This window comes from Lycorma delicatula, chromosome 10, assembly GCF_047948215.1.
Source record: "Lycorma delicatula isolate Av1 chromosome 10, ASM4794821v1, whole genome shotgun sequence".
Classification (NCBI taxonomy): Eukaryota; Metazoa; Arthropoda; class Insecta; order Hemiptera; family Fulgoridae; genus Lycorma; species Lycorma delicatula.
In genome coordinates, this window is record NC_134464.1 from 42,022,416 (window position 1) to 42,042,456 (window position 20,041).

The window sequence follows — 20,041 nt, forward strand, 5'->3', positions numbered from 1 at the left end:
ACCAACTAATTATACACCTAATATGTCACAACTGTGACAGGTAAAAACATGTTTTTTTTTAAAAACAACGCTATCTGTTGGACGTAAAAACAACACACGCTATATTAAATATTTTACGATTCCATTTCAATGTTTCCAATATGTGTGTGTCCGCCAAGACTAAAAAACTACTGGACATATTTACGCGCGGGGAAAATGGGAGAAAGGGAATAATCGGAAAAGGGAAATAAGGGAAAATTGGAAAAGGGAAATGGGGAAATGTGGTAAGGGAATATGATAAATGAAAATGGGAAAAGGGAAAATTTTTTTGAAGTTCCGTAATATTCATTTTTTTAATGTATTATCAAACTTTCAATTGTGTTCATTTAAAATATATATATATATACTAAATCTGGCAATAGTAAAGCATTGTCGGGCTGCTAGTATGTTATATCATTTGTGGTTTGTCTTGATAAAGTCCTACATCTTAGAAGAAACGTTGAGGTTTTCTGCTTTTGTTATTTTGTTTGTTTGGTTATTAACCTAATGAATTGCATTAGAAAATGTTCTATTAATTTGGATAATTTTCTACCTTACTTAGTTTTGTTTTTTATATTTGTCTAATCAAAGAATAGTTTAGTCTATATATATGTCAAATAAAGAAATGAAAAGATTTTCAGCATATGTTTTACAAGTAAAAATAAAGAAAAAAGTTTATATAAATATAACTCAGTAAACACTAAGTTTTCGAGTTACAGCCTGCGAAAAAAGATTTCGCCCTGATTTCTTTATATACCCTCAAAGGGTAAAATGAAGTCAAACTGAAATTTCTTAAAACTTAAATTACGAATTAAATTTTATGGTTTCATATGGTTTTGTTTAGAAAAATTGAATAAGGTAGATAGATTCCAGAACTTGTTTTCTGGTAAATTTTGAGAAAATTATTGTAAAACACAGTTTCTACCACGTTTATGTTTATTTTGTTTTTAATAAAAGTTAAGTAAATGACACTGACTTATAATGTTTAAAAAAACAGAAATTGAAAAACTTTTATTTAAAGTTTTTTTTTTGTTTAGAAATTATAAAGGTTCATTTGTATGATAGTTACGACAATTTTTTTAAATTTATATCCCATAATTTAATAGTTATATAATGTATCAAATTTTGAAAATTTAAAATCATAATATTACTTAGTATTTTCATGATGGTGTTATCTATCCAACTCTAATCCATACCATCAAAAATCCATACCAAGAAGCAAATATTCCATCGTATTGTTCTAAATTAAATAATAATTTATTTAACAATTGCTAAAGCTGTATCGACGTTATAATTTCTTTTTTTTTTCTTTCGCGGCTATATTTATATTTATACATATTAAGGGAAGTCCCCTATCGGGGTTTTTATATAAATCTCAATATTTCACACCCTAAAAAATCCATTAACAAAATAAAAACAAATAATTTTCTGGGTGGCTATATTTATGTCTCACTATTCTTTTCTAAAAATACTCAAGACTAGATAACCAATTTTATTCTTACCCAGTAGGTATCTATATATAAATTAATTATCATTTTCTGCAAAATTTTCCGAGGAAATGGGACCAAATTTTCATTTTTGACTTTTTACTAGGCTAATTAAAAAAATCTGATGAGATATCACGTGACCTCCTTGTACGCCTATTAAATTACGTATACATCTAAAATAAAAATACATAAAATTTTATTTTATTAAATTGTTTTTTTTTCATTGTTATTACTGAATTATTATTAAAAAGTACAAATCCACCTTTGAATCAGTATACTGATAACTAGCAAGCAGTCATGACTACTAAATATTTTAATTTTTTAAATTTATTTTAATCTCCAGACGACGACGGTCTAAGGATTGAAAGACCTCAAGAAGTCAAAATTAATTGCTGGTAAGGTAGATTTGTATTTTTTAATAATTTACTAGTATGTCATCGGTAACTATGTTTGATATATTGAATTATTATTTAATGTAACTTTTTTTTTACAATCAAAGGTTAATAATTAATAAATCAAAACATTTAAATTAAAAAAGTTAAAAAAAGGAGATGAAGTCTGATTTGAACCGATGTGCCTTCATCTTGTAAGATCCAAATATTTCATTAATTAAAATCCTATTTGGTTATAACTCTGGAACCAATGAAAATAAATACCACTTTATGATAATCACTCTCAATGAGGGATTATTAACGCAGTTAATAAAAAGTCCAATCAAAAGGGGAGGTGCACAACTAGATGTTACAACAGCCCTAAATCCAAAATTTCAACATTCTATGGCTAATCGTTTTTGAGTTATGCGAGATACATACGTACATACGTAATCACACTGAAATTAGTCAAAATGGATTCAGGGATGGTCAAAATGGATATTTCCGTTGAAAACTGAAATTTTTCGCTGTCACAATACTTCGTATAATTTCAATACAATTTACTTCGTACAAGGAAGTAAAAATTTTCTTAGCAAAAATAATAATAAATAGCGCTTGGGTAATAAAAATTTAATTCAGTTTCTTTAAATAATAGTTTAAAAGAAAAAAGTTAGAAAATGATTTTACATGACCTTCCCGGTTATTAATAATGAAAATTATATGAGTTAAAGCCCAAAAAAACACTTGATATAGATTGTTTTTTTAAAGGTGGGGAATAAATTTTAAGAAACCTTTTCTTAAAAATATCTATATATATAGGTTAAGCTTAACAAATTTGTTTAAGTAAAATTTTCTCTAAATCAAACAACCCTTCCAGTAAAGTCTAATATAAGAAAGAGAAACTATCAAAAAAAAAAAAAACATTTCTGCATTTTAGATCCGGTATCTATTATTTCTTAAAAAATTGTAGACAATTCTAGATAGCTCTAAATGAAGTATAAATTTTCAAAAGCATGTTGAAAAACATTTAAACCAAAGGAAAATAAAGTAAAAGAGTAAAAAAAACTTAAATTTCAAATTTAAAAGGCGAGATGATTTAAAAAAAAATTGTTTTTTTTATTATTTATATATGCATTGAGGTAACAAATTCCTTTAATAAAGTTTTCACTAAAATTCCTCCGTAGAAAATCGAAATTTTTTTTTCCAAATCTGAAGAAAATCGATTTGTTCAGTGGTACGATATAGGGTTAAAAGCAGTACGACACACGTAAATACATTCGTACACACATATATACGTTATCTAGATAACTAACTAATTGGACCCTAAAACGTAAATATTTGAAAAAAACAACGATAACCCATTTTTGACAAGATCACCACTTCATCACTTTCCCCTTTAATATAACTATTCTAAATTCGCAGGGAAAGTAATACCTATAAGAAAAAAATCTTTTGTTCTAAAACCAGTTTTCAAAATACAGATATTCTTAGTGCCGGGAAATTATAACGATTTTGTAGCCAGATTTTTACTTCCTTGTAAAAAGTAAAGGCGATATTGTGATAGCGAAAAATTTCGGTTTTCAGATTTCAACGGAAATATCCATTTTGACCATCCGTGAATCCATTTTGATTAGTTTCGGCGTGACGTCTGTACGTACGTACTATCTCGCGTAACACAAAAACGTTTAACCGTAGAATGTTGAAATTTTAGATTTAGGATTTCTATAACATCTAGTTGTGCACCTCCCTTTTTGATTCCAATCGAATGAACCAACAGTGTCCAAAAAACGCCCAAAATCCAGAAAGTTGGATTTTGGGTTTTTTATCTTAACTGCAGTAATAAGCCATCTTCGAGAGCTTTTCAACGATATATATCACAAGTGGTACTTACTTATTTTCATTGGTTCCAGCGTTATAGCCCAATAAAATTTTAATTAATGAAATATTTGGTTCTTACAAGGTGAAGGTACATCGGTTCGAATCCAATTTCATTCCTTTTTTTAACTTTTTTTTTAATTGAAATAAATTGATTTATTAATAATTATTAAACTCTGATTGTAAAAAATATTTACAATAAAAAATAATTCAATAATAAAAATAATAAAAAAAAAACGGAAAAGAGTCACAAGTTATTAGTGAAATAAAATTTTATGTACTTTTCATTTTAAAAAATTTGTAATGTAATTAAATAGACGTACAAGGAAGTCATGTGATGTCCACATCAGATCTTTTACGTTGGAAAAAGGGAAGAATTTAATTAAATTTGTAAAACATACTAGCGGAATTTGTATTCTATTTACGAAACTCTTGGTACTTCAAAACCTTTCTGGATTTATTCCTGAGATTTTTTTGATTTTGTTTTTAATATTTGTTACCTTTAATTGCTTTTTTCACATGCTTAAAAAGAAGAATAGAAAAATTTATTTAAGTCAATGACAGTTATCATTTATTAAAAATTATACTCTGTATTGGGAAAAAACTGATGAAAAATAGGAACGAATTAGATTGACATTATTGACAAAGTAAACCAGTTTTTTTTTAATAAAATAACGACAACCTGATCCATTATTTATTTATTTTTTTTTAAATAAGCTTAATCAAAGGGATTTATTCTCTATTGTACAATTAAAAAGTAATGTAACAAATTTACGGTTAAATGAACTTAAAATTTGTGTAGGTAGAGTCAATGACATTTATTTTTATTAATTATGTCGCAGACAAGCTATTAAATGTTTCTTAAAATTAATTAATTAAAAATTGTGTCAACAACAAGCTAAATAAAAATATTAATTTGTAAAGTAATTAAAATGAATGAACATGTTTTCATTTACGAAAAGACGTCGCTAATTTCAAAACTATCATTATTTTAGCGAAACGATGGCTGTATTTACAATATTAAGAAAATTAATAAAACTAATTATTCTGATTTTTAAAGTAAAGAAATAAATTCTTTTTTGTTAAATATCCTCAGCTAATACCCTCAGTAAACTGCTATCATTCTATAACATGTTATTATGTTAATAAAATAAATACTTTTTAAGAATATATGTAAGAAAAAAAAATGATTCGATAGAAATTATAATATATTAATTTTAAAATAATAAATTATAGTTAAAAATTTTACACACATATAAAGTAAAAATAATCCTCATTTATAAAAAAAATATAATTTTAAAAAAAAACAATAATAGAAAGCAGATTAAAAAAAAAATGTTAATTAAATTATTATTATAAAAAAATAAAATAATAAACACTGACGTTTAAAAAAAAATCACACAGTATTCATAAAACACAAATAACAAATACAAAAATACCGGATGCGGAACTAAAATAATCGAACAAAAAGTTTTGAGCGCATTAAAAAAAAAGAAAAAAATACAAGCAAGGTACTTTTTTGTTTACAACTTGAAAACAAGACTAAAATCACAACACTCGCGAATAAACAGGGCGAAACTTTTTAAAGTAACTAATAAATAACGTGATCAGCTGATTTTAATTTCGATGTTTATTTTTTTAAATAAGTTAAAAGTACAGACCTTGAAACTAGTTCGAACGGTAGTTCAAATAAAACACATACAAATAATTGACGAAGATGTAACACAGCAATGCATACAGCCCGACCGGCAACGCGTGGTCTGGGGCCCCGATCAATATTTTACAGTATTACCAATTCAACAGAGAAATTCCCCTTTTTTTTAACAAATTACCTTTTTGTTTATCAGAATATTGTTTTTTTTCTTTATCGTAATTGTTAAAAATTATTTTTTAAAAATAACAAAGATGGAATTACTTCAAATAACTTCTATCAAAAGATAATTTTTTTTTTGTTTTAATTCAATTGTATTTTTTTTTAAATTAGTTGGTAAAAGAAAATTAAACGCTGAAGATAATTTTTTTTTATACCAATTATAAAAATGTCAAAGATTCATTTAAGCGTTATATTTATTATCACAGCTGTTATACAAATAAAATAAAATACACGACATATGTGAGAGATTTTTATAATAATACTAATGCTTCCGTTTAAATCACGTAGTACCTTTATAAACAAAAAAGAAATATTTACAATAATTCTATTTTTTAAAGTTGTTTGTTTTTTATTAAAATAATTTTTTTTTTAATAAATATTTGTCCTATTAAATCACGATTACATCTATTTACTGACTAATAAATAACTCTAAAAAAACTTTTACTGTTACGTCAGCAATTTGTTCAATTTTACACGCGCTGATGGAAAATGCATTACATTTTACGTGTTTTTATTTAATTATACTCCAGATCTTTCATAAATGTATTATTTATACAACAATTTCTTTTTGTTTTTTTTTATTTTTTAAATTTATATTTATTTATTTTTCCTTTGAATGATAATTTACATTATTTGCAATCTATTTTATCAAGATTCAATTTTAAAAAAATGAAGTAAAGTTATGGGAAATATATAATTCAACTTTTAGAATTGTTTCAATATTGAATTATAGACTTTAAAATCAATAGTTAGCATTTTATGAAACGCACAGAAAACAGTAACACAAACATAACAAAAAGACTTCACGTCAAATATTGCAAAACTTAAAAAAGTATTTTAAAATAAAAATCTTAAAATTAAAAAAAAATCTTTCTAGCCGTAGCCTGCCGACCTCTTTTAGATTTTTATCCCAGAGGAGCACACATAGTTTCAATAAGTATCTCTTTATTTCCTGGAATCATAGCTTTAGAGTTATGCTGCAAGGAAGTATGGTAATCATTCAAAAAATGGTGTTTTTTACATTTTTTGTCGTTTCATGACCCAGGAATGCCAAAAAACAAAAAAAACTGGGGAGGTAATGTTCGTTCGTATTAATGAGGGTAACGTACACGGTTTGTAGTATTTGAAGCTTAATAACGTTTGACTGGATTAACCGATTTTGATGAAATTTTGTTCAGAGACTCGTACATATAGAGCAATTTGTTGGTAAAGTTTTGGGGTCAATATCGTCAGGCAGTGAGGTAGATGATCTTTTGGGGTAAATTTTCTTAAAGTTTTGCAAACATAACCTCTACTCTTTGTTAAGCTTAGTACATACGTAGATGTGCATAGCTTATCATTTAAAAAAAAAATTTCACAAAATTCCCACTTCGCCAAAAATCGGAAAAATCTTTTTATTTATTGCATATTTTTTTAACCGTTTTATATTTTTCCAGACAAAGCAATGTTGAAAGTGGCCCAAAAAAATACATTGGAAACAATATTACTAATGAGTCAACCGATTAAAAATTAAAAAGATTAATTTTTACTTCCTTAACGAAAGTATTGTGTTCGCGAAAAATTTCGGTTTACAGATTTCATTGGAAATATCTATCTTGACCATTCCTGAATCCATTTTGACTAGTTTCGGCGTGACGTATGTACGTATGATGCATGTACATGTATATCTCGCATAACTGAAAAACGATTAACTGTAGGATGTTGAAATTTTAGATTTAGGACTGTTGTAATATCTAATTCTGCACCTGTACTTTTGACTGTAATCGACTGGACCAAAAGTGCCGAAAAAAGCTCAAAATCCATTTTTTTTGGATTTTGGACTTTTTCTTAACTGCAGTAATAAGCTCTCATTGAGGGATTTCAACGATATATCATAAGTGGTACTTATTTTAATTGGTTCCATAGTTATAGCAAAATAAAATCTTTATTAATGAACTATTTGTGTCATACAAGGGGAAGGTACATCGGTTCGAATCCCCGACTTCATATACATATACTTTTTAACTTTTTTTTTAATTGAAATATATTGATTTATTAATAATTATTAACCACCGATTGTAAAAACATTTTTACAATAAATAATAATTCAATAATAGCAATAAAATATATATATATGAAAAAATATCAGAAGTTAGTGAAATAAAATTAAATGTACTTTTCATTTTAATTCAAAAATGTTTGCAGAGGTTAATAAATCAATATATTTAAATTAAAAAAAAAAGTTAAAAAAATATACGTACATGAACCGATAGTTGGATTTGAACCGATGTATGCATGGTTACGGATCCGATAAGTTTTCACACACACCACGTAATTTCGTATTTGAAAAACGTGAAAAAAAATTTATACATAAACTAATATAAAACACAAATACGGACACCACAAAAAAATGTGATGCAATGTAGTGTCCACCACAATGCAATCGTGTAACTGTCCACTTTATTAAAGAATTGGAGAACCGTATCTCACTTTTAAATGTAATAAGTAGAGACCGGATTATATGCATTTGCATATTTGCATATTAAACCCATTCTCACCGGTTATTGCATATTTTCCTTAAAAATCTAGTGATGATGCATATATTCGCTATATTTACAATATTTTTCTATAGGATACCTTGTTAATAAATGAAATCTAACGTTGCAGCCGGCCGAACCTATTAGCTGCACGGCTCTTAGACCGCACTTAGCAGTCGCGGAACAGTATCTCTGATTGTTTTTGTTTTCAAAAGTAACAAAATGTTAAATAATTATTAATTATCGAATTTATTGATATGTTATTCAACTACTTACTAATATGCTGATTTTGAAAAAAAAAATTACATTTTTTTATTATTTAAAGTTGAAAATTTTGACACGTTTTATGCATATTTTAACCATTTTTCATGCATATCTGCATCCATATTCAAGCTTTTTATGTTGCATATAATCTAGTCTCTAATAATAAGTTTAAATGAAGTCCAACAAAAAATGTGTTTATGTACTTTAATAGGCGTATAAAGAAGTCATGCGGTGTCCACAGCAATTTTAAAAAAAATAGTATATAAGCAATACTGTTCCAGTTATCTTTAATTAAAAACTGAATATTTATTTAAGGTTAATTCATCAAATAAACAAAGTTTGATATTATATATAAATATATATATATATATATTTAACTATTTATATATATATAAATAACTGACAAGCTTTGATTCGAACCCAGAACCTTATGGAAGAATGATCTTCTGAGTGAAGGCTCTACCATTTCATCACGGACTTGACATAAGTTAAGTATACCGTATAATGTATACTTGTTATTGATGGTATAAAAATAAGTTGATATTAATTATACTTGATTAGCCCTGTAATTTAGTAGATTATCTTTATAATAATGGTAAAAAATTGAGGGTCATCACATTTTATTACCGAACCAATTTTCTGTTCAATTATCTATCCAATTTCATTACATCAGTAAAATCTTTCTTAATAAAAAAATTAAAAAAGTTCTAACCTAACTCTTGTTTACGCTAGTATGAAAGAACGAAAAAATTTCCAAAAATGTATCCTATTAACAACACTATAAATTATCATTCCCCGTTATCCTCACCCAATTTGGTTATTACAGGGCCGAATTACATGCCACTTTACAAAAAATACTTCAATTATTAGATGTTTTTTTTTAATTAAAAATAAATTGGTACATACTTTTAAATAACCTGAAATTCATGCAGTATACAATAACAACTACCAATCATTAATATTAGAAAAAATAACAGCTAACTTAGAAAAAAAATGCCTTAAAATAACTTTTTTTTTGTTTTTTTTTGTTTGTGGGCGAAAAACGCCTTGGCGTTATTTTATTAACGCCTTGGTCCGGGATTTTATTAATAAAAGGGTAAAATAACTCCAAAATAATAAAACTAATAAGGTGAAAATCAATACTAATCATATAATAAAAATATATTAAAACAAGTGTCAAGAAGGTAAAAAAAAAACTCAAAACTAATACTAAAGACGAAGTCTTTAAAATATAAAAGTTAAAACAATCGAATAAAGAAACTATATAAAACTTACCTAATTCCGATGGGTTGTGCAAAAGGCTCCCTTGTCGGATAATAAAATTAAAGGCATAGAACCAAAAAAATCAAAATTGAAAATAAAGGTTAAAAATTACCAACAACTCTTCTAGCATAAATATATATATGATAATATTACATTTTTTGCAGTAACCTGGTACTATGAAAAAACAGAAACATCCGGTCCAAAATTCAGGTATTATTGTACAAGAGATCACGGATTTTTCTAGGTAAATTAAACTTACGACGCAACCCCGCATAACATATGCAGTCCACGAGAATGTGGTGCACAGTCATGCGGCAGTTGCATCGTGTTTAAAGAGGTGGGACTTCTCCTGACATTAGGTATTCATGTGTGATCCTCGTATCTCCTATCCGTAACCGGCATAGGACCACTTCCTCACGACGAGACTTTCTGCAAGAGGAGCCCCATGGCAACACTGAATCTTTAATCCGTCGGAGTTTATTATCGACGGTAGTCGACCAATCACTTTGCCACCTAACTGCTACATACTTTAGAACACTAAAGTACGCTATACACTTTAAAATAACTGCTATATTATCAGCTATAAAAAGAAAATTTTAACAAACATTTTATAAGACGGGTGTTAATTTCTATTACTTCTCGTAAGACAAGCCGCCAGCTAATGATTTTCTTACAAAAGTTACCGTTCGTTCTAGCACGAAATAATTAATTAATTTTTTTTTTTTAAATAAATTTCACATGGTGGTATTTTTTTTTAGTAACTACTTAATTTCATACTCAGATTAAAAAAACAATAATATATAATATTTTTCCTAATAGAAACAACTATTCCTGAAAACCAGGTAGTAACTACTAATAAATATTGGTTAAATCCGCCCAAATTAGAAAAGAATAATCAAAATATGTAACTTATTACTCCTAAATAAGGTACATTTCTAGATTTGCACGTTTAACACGGGCATAAATTTAAGTAAAATAAATAGAAAATTTAGCAAAGTATTGTATGAGTTTCTCGGCTACATCGGACAAGTATAACTTTTATAAAATAAAGAATTACTTTTATGAAAATAATTAAAAAAAAATACTTTTCATTTTAGTTCCAAAATATTATATAGATGCCAAAGCTACTTCAATCTTAATAGCCCTTCAAATTATGAAAAAAAAATATTACTAAACCTTTTTTTTAAGAATAAAAATGAAAAAGTGTGATCTGGACATCACATGACTTCTTTTTGCCTATTAAATTGCATATACACATTTTTAAAAGTACATAACATTTTATTTCATTAATAACTTCTGATATTTTTTTGATATATATATTTATTGTTATTAAAATATTATTTGTTATAATTTTTTTTATAATCATAGGTTAATAAATATTAATAAATCAATATATTTAAATTAAAAAAGAATTTTTTTTTTTTTTTTTTTTAAAAAAAGTCGAATTCGGACCGAAGTGCCTTCCCCTTGTAAGATCCAAATATTTCATTAATTAAAATTGTATTTGATTATAAGTCTGGAACCAATGAAAATGAGTACCACTTATGATATATCTAAAAGCTCTCAATGAGGGCTTATTACTGCAGTTAAGAAAAAGTCATAAATTTAACGTTTTTTTGTATTTGGGCTTTTTTGGACATTTTTGGTCGTCGATTGTAATCGAAAGGGGAGATGCACAATTAGATGTTATAGCAGTCTTAAATCCAAAATTTTAAAACCTACGGCTAATCGTTTTTGTGTTATTCGAGATACATACGTACGTACAGACGTCACGCCGAAACTATTCAAAATGGATTTACGGATGGTCAAAATGGATATTTCCGTTGAATCTGAAAACCGAAATTTTTCGCTATCACAATACTTCCTTTACTTCGTACAAGGAAGTAAAAATTAGAGCAAAAAACAAACACAATATATATTTTACAGAGGTACAGAATAAATTTAAAAAAAAAGTTTTCTAAAAATATTTGTATATAGATAGATTAAGCTTAACAGATTATTTGAAGTAAATTTTTCTCTAAATCTAACACCCCTTTAATAAACGCTAAAATAAAAAAAATAAACATTTCAAAAACGTTTTCTGCTTTTTAGGTCCGATTCTATAATTTAAAAAATCATAGATATTTGTTGAAAACCGAAAGGGAATTGAAAATAGTTACTGGCTTCCTTAGATTCTTAGCCCTGCGGAGGATAGGGTCTGATGCTTTCTATATATATATATATAGAATAGCAATCCGGGTGGCTACGGGCCTCGTCTGGGTGCTTACTTCTTCAAGACTGGCGTTTTGGCATCGAGCCCCGGTTAGCTGAGATATTCGCTGTTAGGATGAGATGGATATGTGGAGAACTCTTTGTTGTAGTCGTGGTGTGAGAGGATGTAGGCACTGACCTCGCTACCGAAAGCGGATCAGAGCAGAGAGAGAAGGATATGTTTTTATGAGGGGCTTATTAAATTTGTGAAGTTGTTTGTTGATTTTTAAGTAAATCAACAGCAATTTGAGTAAAATAAATTGTAGAAAAAAATTGTGGTTGTTGCGATCAACACTTGTTTTGTTGGTATGAGGATAGTATTTCTGGTGTTTAATGACTCAATCAAGTAATAATCTGAATACATAATCTAATTGAAGTTAGATATAGAAAGAGTTCTTGTGCGAAACCTTCAGTGTTAGAGGAAGGCGCGGGAATTGTGCTTCCGCGAATCGTTTAATTTGATAGTTAAGGGTTGTAAGTTATATGATAGGTGATCGTGGTTGATGAGGCTATACGAAGGCGATAGAAGGTTGTGTAAATAAACTGATAGAAGTGTCTGACGAGGTAATTTCATCGGTGGCATCCTGATAGAGGCCAAACTGATGACAGTGTTTTCTCATCAAGTTTAGAGGGTACAAAAGACGACCTCCGGTAAAGCCCGTCAGGACTAAAGGGAAAGAAAAAAGTGTGTGTAGCGACCGGGATCGTTATATAGCGGGTGTCGTCTCCTACGAGGGTCAGGATAGTTTAATATAAAAAAAGACCTTTCAAAAAATGTTTGAAAAAATATTTAAACCTAACGGAGATAGAGTAAAAGAATTAAACAAATTATTTCAATTTTAAGCGGTGGGGGTTGAATTTTTGAAGAAAGGTTTTTTAATTATTTACATATACATGTTAGATAACAAATTTTCTTTAATAAAGTTTTCTCTAAAATGTTTTTGAAGAAATTCAAAATTGATTTTTTCACGATTCCCCCTTACCACCACCCCTAACGAAATTAAAAAAAAAAACATTGAATGTGCTCAGTGTCCCATAAGTAGAAATATTTGAGCCAAATCTGAAAAAAATCGGTTCGGTCGATCCTGATATATAAGGCCAAAAGCAATGCGTAAAGCAATACGCATTTTTGACATAATCAAAAATGGAGACATCTTTACCTATAAGTTTACATTTTGATAACGTGCTTTATAATTACAGTAAAAAAAAATAACGGTCGAACTCTTTGACTTGTCATGAATTCTCTTTGACTTGTTTGACTTCTCTTTTCCCGTTACGCACAAAAAGAAAGAAACTTGTCATAAAGTCTTTTTTTTTTTGGTTGATAAATTAATTAACATAAAATCTCAAAGCTTGTACCTTTCTTTCTTTCTCTTTCCTGTTTAACCTCCGGTAATTACCGTTCAGATAATACTTCAGTGGATGAATGAGGATATGTATGAGTGTAAATGAAGTGCAGTCTTGTACAGTCTCAATTCAACTATTCTAGAGATGTATGGTTAACTGAAACCCAACCACCAAAGAACACCAGTATCCACGATCTACTATTCAAATCCGTGTAAAAATAACTGACTTTACTAGGACTTGAACGCTGGAACTCTCGACTTCCAAATCAGTTGATTTGGGAAGACGTATTTATCACTAGACCAATCCGGTGTCGAAACTTGTACCTGGGAATATGGAAATGGAAATTTTTGTAGTGTCTGAAAAATACCACATCTGACCAGAATTCGAACCTGAAACCTGAGACACTATTTTTAATAATTAATTCCAACAGTTAATGTTGAAATTATTGACTCAAACAGTAATAATAACATTAAATATATATGTATATATCAATTTCTCAAACATGGTTACCGCTGATATATTAATAAATTATTAAAAAGTACGAAGCAATATAATTGCAGGTAAGGTGGAAAAATAAAAAAATAATTGTATTTTGTTGCTAGGATGTAATATGCTAAAAAATATTTATAATAATATATTATTATTTATTCAAGATTTTAATTGTTTACTTTTCTTCAAACAATTGTGGGATTCTTAAGATAAAATATTTTGGAAGGGATATTTCCTTATTTTATTTGTTTTGTAACGTCATATACTGGAAAAACGGATCTGGAATTAGATTTTCATTGTTTGTTACTGTATAAATAAAATACATATTTATTTTATATAGCAAAATTAAATATAACAAACTAAACAATTCATTAATTTTGTTTACAATAATAATAATATAATTTTAGAAAGTAGATATTAGTCAATTAGTTAACATTCAAGCTATATTTATATTAATAATTAATATGGTAAACAGTTTAAATTTACTGCATATAAAATTAATTCTCAGGATAATATGATGGTCTGGAATAGAACAGAATAGATTATAAGCCAATAGGAATGATTCTTTTACGTGGACTAGAAATTTTTTTAATATAAAAAATAGGTTAATTGACTGAACATTACCGTTAACTCTAAATAAATTTTAAGCTAAATTACTGTCCGGCAATTGATAATATCTAATCTGAGGTCAATCAGTCCTAATTGAGATCGTTAATTGAACCAATTGGATTTTAATTAAAATAAAAAATTACTTTTTATCCCACTACATAATAAAATTTTTATTATACTTATCAGAAAGTACAATCTAATAACCTGATCCATCAAATATATTTAACCGAATTAGGATAATTTACATTTAGGGAAATTGGAAACAATATATATGTAATTTTTAAAATGTTCTGGTAACAAAGGATAACGGTAATAGAGAAAGAAAGGAAAGCTGTTTCAAACAGGAAAGAGACAAAAAATTAACCTTCACGTCAATTGTTTTTTTTTCAAATTTTTAGTATACAGAAGAAATACAGGAATTTAAAAGCGAATAAAACTATCTAACAAGATATATGAAAATCATAAAATTCACTGATGACACAGTTCTTTTGGTAAAAACAAAAAAAAAAACAAAGAAAGTTTAAATAGTAACGTAATTAGCATTTTATCTTTACAGTAATAAAGAGTAAAACAAACCCGTCTAGGATTATTAGATCTTCCATCGGGCGCCTTCCCAGGTGGCGGATAGGGGAAAGCCTCCCAGATATGGATGGTACTGGAGAAATGAAATACCCAGGGTAAACCAAATACTAAATAAATCCACCAGTTCTGATATCCAGCGGTTGGTGGTCAGCGTCTGTTCACCTAGTTGGTGCCGCTGTTAGACATACGTCCTGATCTCAACAATCAAGTTGTTAAACCACGTGATCTCCACTAGAAGTCACTACAAACAAAGTTCAACTTGAACGATCGTGGAAGAACAACAGGAAAGAAATCCATTACCCCAGGCCCCAGTCAGTAGACTTACTTTTTCCTGTTTAGCTTCCGGTAATTACCTTTCAGATAATACTTATCTGAGGATGATATGTATGAGTGTAAATGAAGTGTAGTCTTAAACAGTCTCAGTTCGACCACTCCTGAGATGTGTGGTTAATTGAAGCCCAACCACAAAAGAACACCGGTATCCACGATCTAGTATTCAAATCCGTGTAAAAAAAAATGACTTTACTTGGACTTCAACGCTGGAACTCTCGACTTCCAAATCAGCTGATTTGTGAAGACGCGGTCACCACTAGACCAAGCCGGTGCTTCCCAGTCAGTAGACTGGACTCCTGTTCTGGTCATAGGATTCTGAGGGGCCAGGCCCATGTGGAGAAGGGTCGGAGCTTCTCAAAAACTCTTCAAATTAAAGGAAAATTCTTCAAAGGTATACTCAACGTAAACACACTGTTGAAACCAGGAAAATTGAAACAACTAACAAATATGCTTGATAGATTCAGCATTAAAATTCTGGCAGTACAGGAGACATGGTTTACAAATGAATGCCATTTTGATTCAAAAAACTACAGAAATTTTTCGCGATCACAATACTTCCATTACTTTGTACAAGGAAGTAAAAATAAAACATATGTGTACATATTTATACGTATTAAAAATTATTCCATATTAAAAAAATATATTTAAAGAGCAAGGATAAACAGATTATTATAAGAATAAAAAAAACCCTTTACTTTGCATAACTAATTAAGAATTTGGTATCATGTAAATATATATAAAGTAAATTGATATAATTTTTAACTTACAATGATAATCAAACATCAGTGAAGAATCTTCAAAAAAAATAAACAACCGAATAAAATTTTAAAACACCCCACGAATAACATACGAAATAGAATGTTACTTTAATAAAATACACAACTCACAAGATAACAACAGTTAGTTTCAACAGTACATTTAAAACACTGTGAATATTAAAGAAATACGAAAAAACTACGTGAAGGGTGGTACCAGGTGCTCTAAAAATAACTCCATAAATCGGTAAAAAGAAGCTGTCTATTATTACTTTTAAAAAATTCTATCATTGGAAGGGATGAGGTTGAGGTGTTTAAAAAGGGCGGAGTAAAAGTAGGCTACAGCAGTGGGTGGGGAGGGTCATACCAAAAGACGAACTACCTCGTTAATCAATGGTGCTTCAGATACACTAAGTTAACCGAATACTTTTTCCATTTTATTAAATCGTACAAAAATAATAATAAACAAATTAGACCAATCGGAATGATAAAAGTTGATAAAGTATTGCATGATTTTACGATAGCCGGTCAAGCCATGATAACCAAAGTAAAATTTAAGCATTAAAAATATTAAATTTTGAAAAAAACGTTTTGATTTTAGGGGCTTCCTTACTTCAGAGAAAATTTAGGAAAAATTTATTTGTAAAGAAATGATCCCTAACGAAAAAAATTAATTTAAAACAGAATTGTTTAACAATATTGAAAAGCTGAAAACAAAGTTGTAGGACTTTCCCGTCACGCGGCTTTTTTCTGATGCTTACACACACAACTTAATTTAAAATTTTTATCATTTTATTTAAACGTGATATTTTTTCTTTATTTAATTAAATAATTCTAAATAAAGCGCGCGCGCATACCGTATTTCATTCGCGCGGGTGTTGCGGTACTAGCGGGCACTTTAAATAAATTTTTACACTTTAAATATTATTCATTTATTCAAATCTACCGCTCACCTGTGACGTCACAACATAGCAGTGACTGCAGTAGTAGTCCGGCCGCTCAGTGGGATGTGGGATATGTAAAGGCCCGGGGGGGGGGGTGGCTACATTATGATTCCACTCTTATGAGGAACAAATTTGTCGATCCGGCGACATGCTAATAGAAAAAACAGCAATGAAAAAGACTCACTGTATGCATTCTACAACGTTTCAAAATTATTATTATTTTTTGGAGTAGGGGTGCAATTTAGCAAAAATATTTTTACACAAAAGGTGTTTTTTTTTTTATAATTGTTCATAAATTTATAAAAAAAGAAATGCAACGAAAATCACCCCCTTATAGTGCCTTCTATAACTTTTCAAATTTTTTTAAGTGTGGGAGTGAAATTTAGCAAAAAAAGTTTTCTTACAAAAGTTTTTTATTAATATTCACAACATTATCAACAAAAAAAAAAATCGTAAGCGGACGCCACATGACTTCCTTGTACGCCTATTAAATTACATATACACATTTTTTGAAAATGAAAAGTACATAACATTTTATTTCATTAATAACTTCTGAAATTTTTTATTGTTATTATTAAATTATTATTTATTATAATTTTTTTTACAATCAGAGGTTAATAATTATTAATAAACCAATATATTTAAATAAAAAAAAGTTAAAAAATCAAGGAAATGAAGTCGGATTCGAACCGATGTGCCTTTCCCTTGTAAGATCCAAATATTTCATTCATTAAAATTTTATTTTGCTATAACTCTGGAAGTAATGAAAATAACTACGACTTATGATATATCGTTGAAAAGCTCTCAACGAGAGCTTATTAGTGCAGTTAAGAAAAAGTCCAAAATCCTATTTTCTTTTCAATTTTGGGCTTTTTGGACACTCTTGGTCCGGTCGATTGCAATCAAAAGGAAATGTGCACAACTAGATGTTACGGTGGGGTAGATTTGTACTACTTATCCTGTACATTATTGATTTGCATAGCATAGCAGATTTATTGCAGCTCGAGCCCTGGGCGTAGCGCTCTCGGTCAGCAGATAACCAAGAATCACCCAACGGGTTGGTCTAGTGGTGAACGCGTCTTCCCAAATCAGCTGATTTGGAAGTCGAGAGTTCCAGCGTTCAAGTCCTAATAAAGCCAGTTACTTTTATACGGATTTGAATACTAGATCATGGATACCGGTGTTCTTTGGTGGTTGGGTTTCAATTAACCACACATCTCAGAAATGGTCGAGCTGAGAATGTACAAGACTACACTACATTTACACTCATACATATCATCCTCATTCATCCTCTGAAGTATTATCTAAACGGTAGTTACCGGAGGCTAAACAGGAAAAAAGAGAGAGATAACCAAGAATCACCCAACGGGTTGGTCTAGTGGTGAACGCATCTTCGAAAATCAGCTGATTTCGAAGTCGAAAGTTCCAACGTTCAAATCCTAGTAAAGGCAGTTACTTTTATACGGATTTGAATACTAGAGCGTCGTGGATACCAGTGTTCTTTGGTGGCTGGGTTTCAATTAACCACATATCTAATCGACCTGAGACTGTACAAGACTACACTTCACTTACACTCACACATATCATCCTCATTCATCCTCTGAAGTAATACCTGAGGGTGATTCCCGGAGGCTAAACAGGGGGAAAAAGGATAACTGAGAATCACGCATTTCAGCTGTTTCAGAGGACCGAGATACTGTGATTCTTTTGAATAATAAAAAAGGTTACTTCTCTTTCTTGAAGACAGTTTTTTTTTAATTTGACAAGCCAATATAAATGGCCAAAATAAATAATCAAAACCCATAAAAGTTCGCTAAATATGCTAATTTATTATTTCACAATAATAATTTTTAAAATAATGATGTAATAAAATATTTAAAAGTATATAAATTTGAACTCAGAGATATTTTTCTTTTACCACGGCAACAGAAATATAATGAAGTAAAAGGATAAATTATTATTTAACGAATATCTTTAATATCTTAACTCCCATTAGGAATATCGTGATAGTTCTAATTGTAAATAATGACCAAGCCTCTAAGATTAACTTTTATTCAGATTTGTCCAGTAGTTTTTGCGTGATGTGCGCTCAGGGACGATCCTAATTATCATTTTATTACAGATACGTAGCAACTCCTGGGAGAGTAAAAACTTATAAACGAACACCAAATAACTTCTTTTAAATAATAAAAATATTATTACAGAAATCTTGAATAAGAGAGTAAAGTTAGAAAATGCGGAAAATTTATAATAAAAAAAGCATCGAATAAAAAACACTTTGAAAGCGTCTTAATTATTATATCAGGTCACCTTAAAATCTTTGATGTTTGATTAGAATAGCATTAAACACCCATATTTTATTTATATTTTATAATAATTTGATTTACAAGTTATTGTGGTTTATATACCACACTTGTATCTCATTAGTTAAAAAACAAAACGAACAATAAAAAAATAGAAAGAATCTTGTTTCTTAATCAGCTGAAAAACTACCAAGAGAATTGGTCAGTTCCTTTCACGTCTATATCACACAATACCACGTTGTTCAAGTAAATGTATAAAAAAAACTGATATACCTTCACTACAAATTGAAAAAATCTAAGATTGTCTGATTAGATAAATAAGTGCAAATCGTTTTTTAGAAAATTCTCACCGGTATAAAATACGCTTCAATTTTAAAGATAATGTATTATGAATCCAACAGACGTTATTCTATCTTCATTTTTTTTTTCATTATCACAAAAAATAAATTAGTTCCTTTTTTTTCTTTTGTATATAAAAAAGAAAATACAAACAAAACTATTCATAATGATACATTATTCATAAATATAATATGAATAAAACTGTACGTATACCAACTTAAAAGAATAAAAGAACAACATTAGCATAGTGTTCTCTAATGCCATAACCTATAGAAAGAATGTAACGCGAAAAATACTGCATTAAATTTAAAACAAGATATAAAAAACAAAGAAAGATGGTTTAAGGTACTGTAATAATACTGAAAAGAAAAAGGGAGAAATAGAGGTCAACAGAATGATTCTTAACTGCATATAAAACAAAAA

At 28.7% G+C, this 20,041-nt stretch overlaps 1 protein-coding gene across 5 annotated transcripts in view; it reads right to left on the reverse strand.

The window, feature by feature from the left end:
* LOC142331723 (echinoderm microtubule-associated protein-like 2) overlaps positions 1-20,041 on the reverse strand; it is a 422,423-nt gene that overhangs the window by 179,440 nt on the left and 222,942 nt on the right. The window contains exon 1 of one of the 5 annotated variants that reach the window (XM_075377765.1): positions 5,135-5,499. The exons of the other annotated variants lie outside the window; for them this stretch is intronic. The gene's annotated coding sequence lies outside the window, so the exon portion shown is untranslated. Of the gene's footprint in view, positions 1-5,134; positions 5,500-20,041 lie in introns of those variants that run through there. 5 annotated transcript variants of the gene reach the window in all.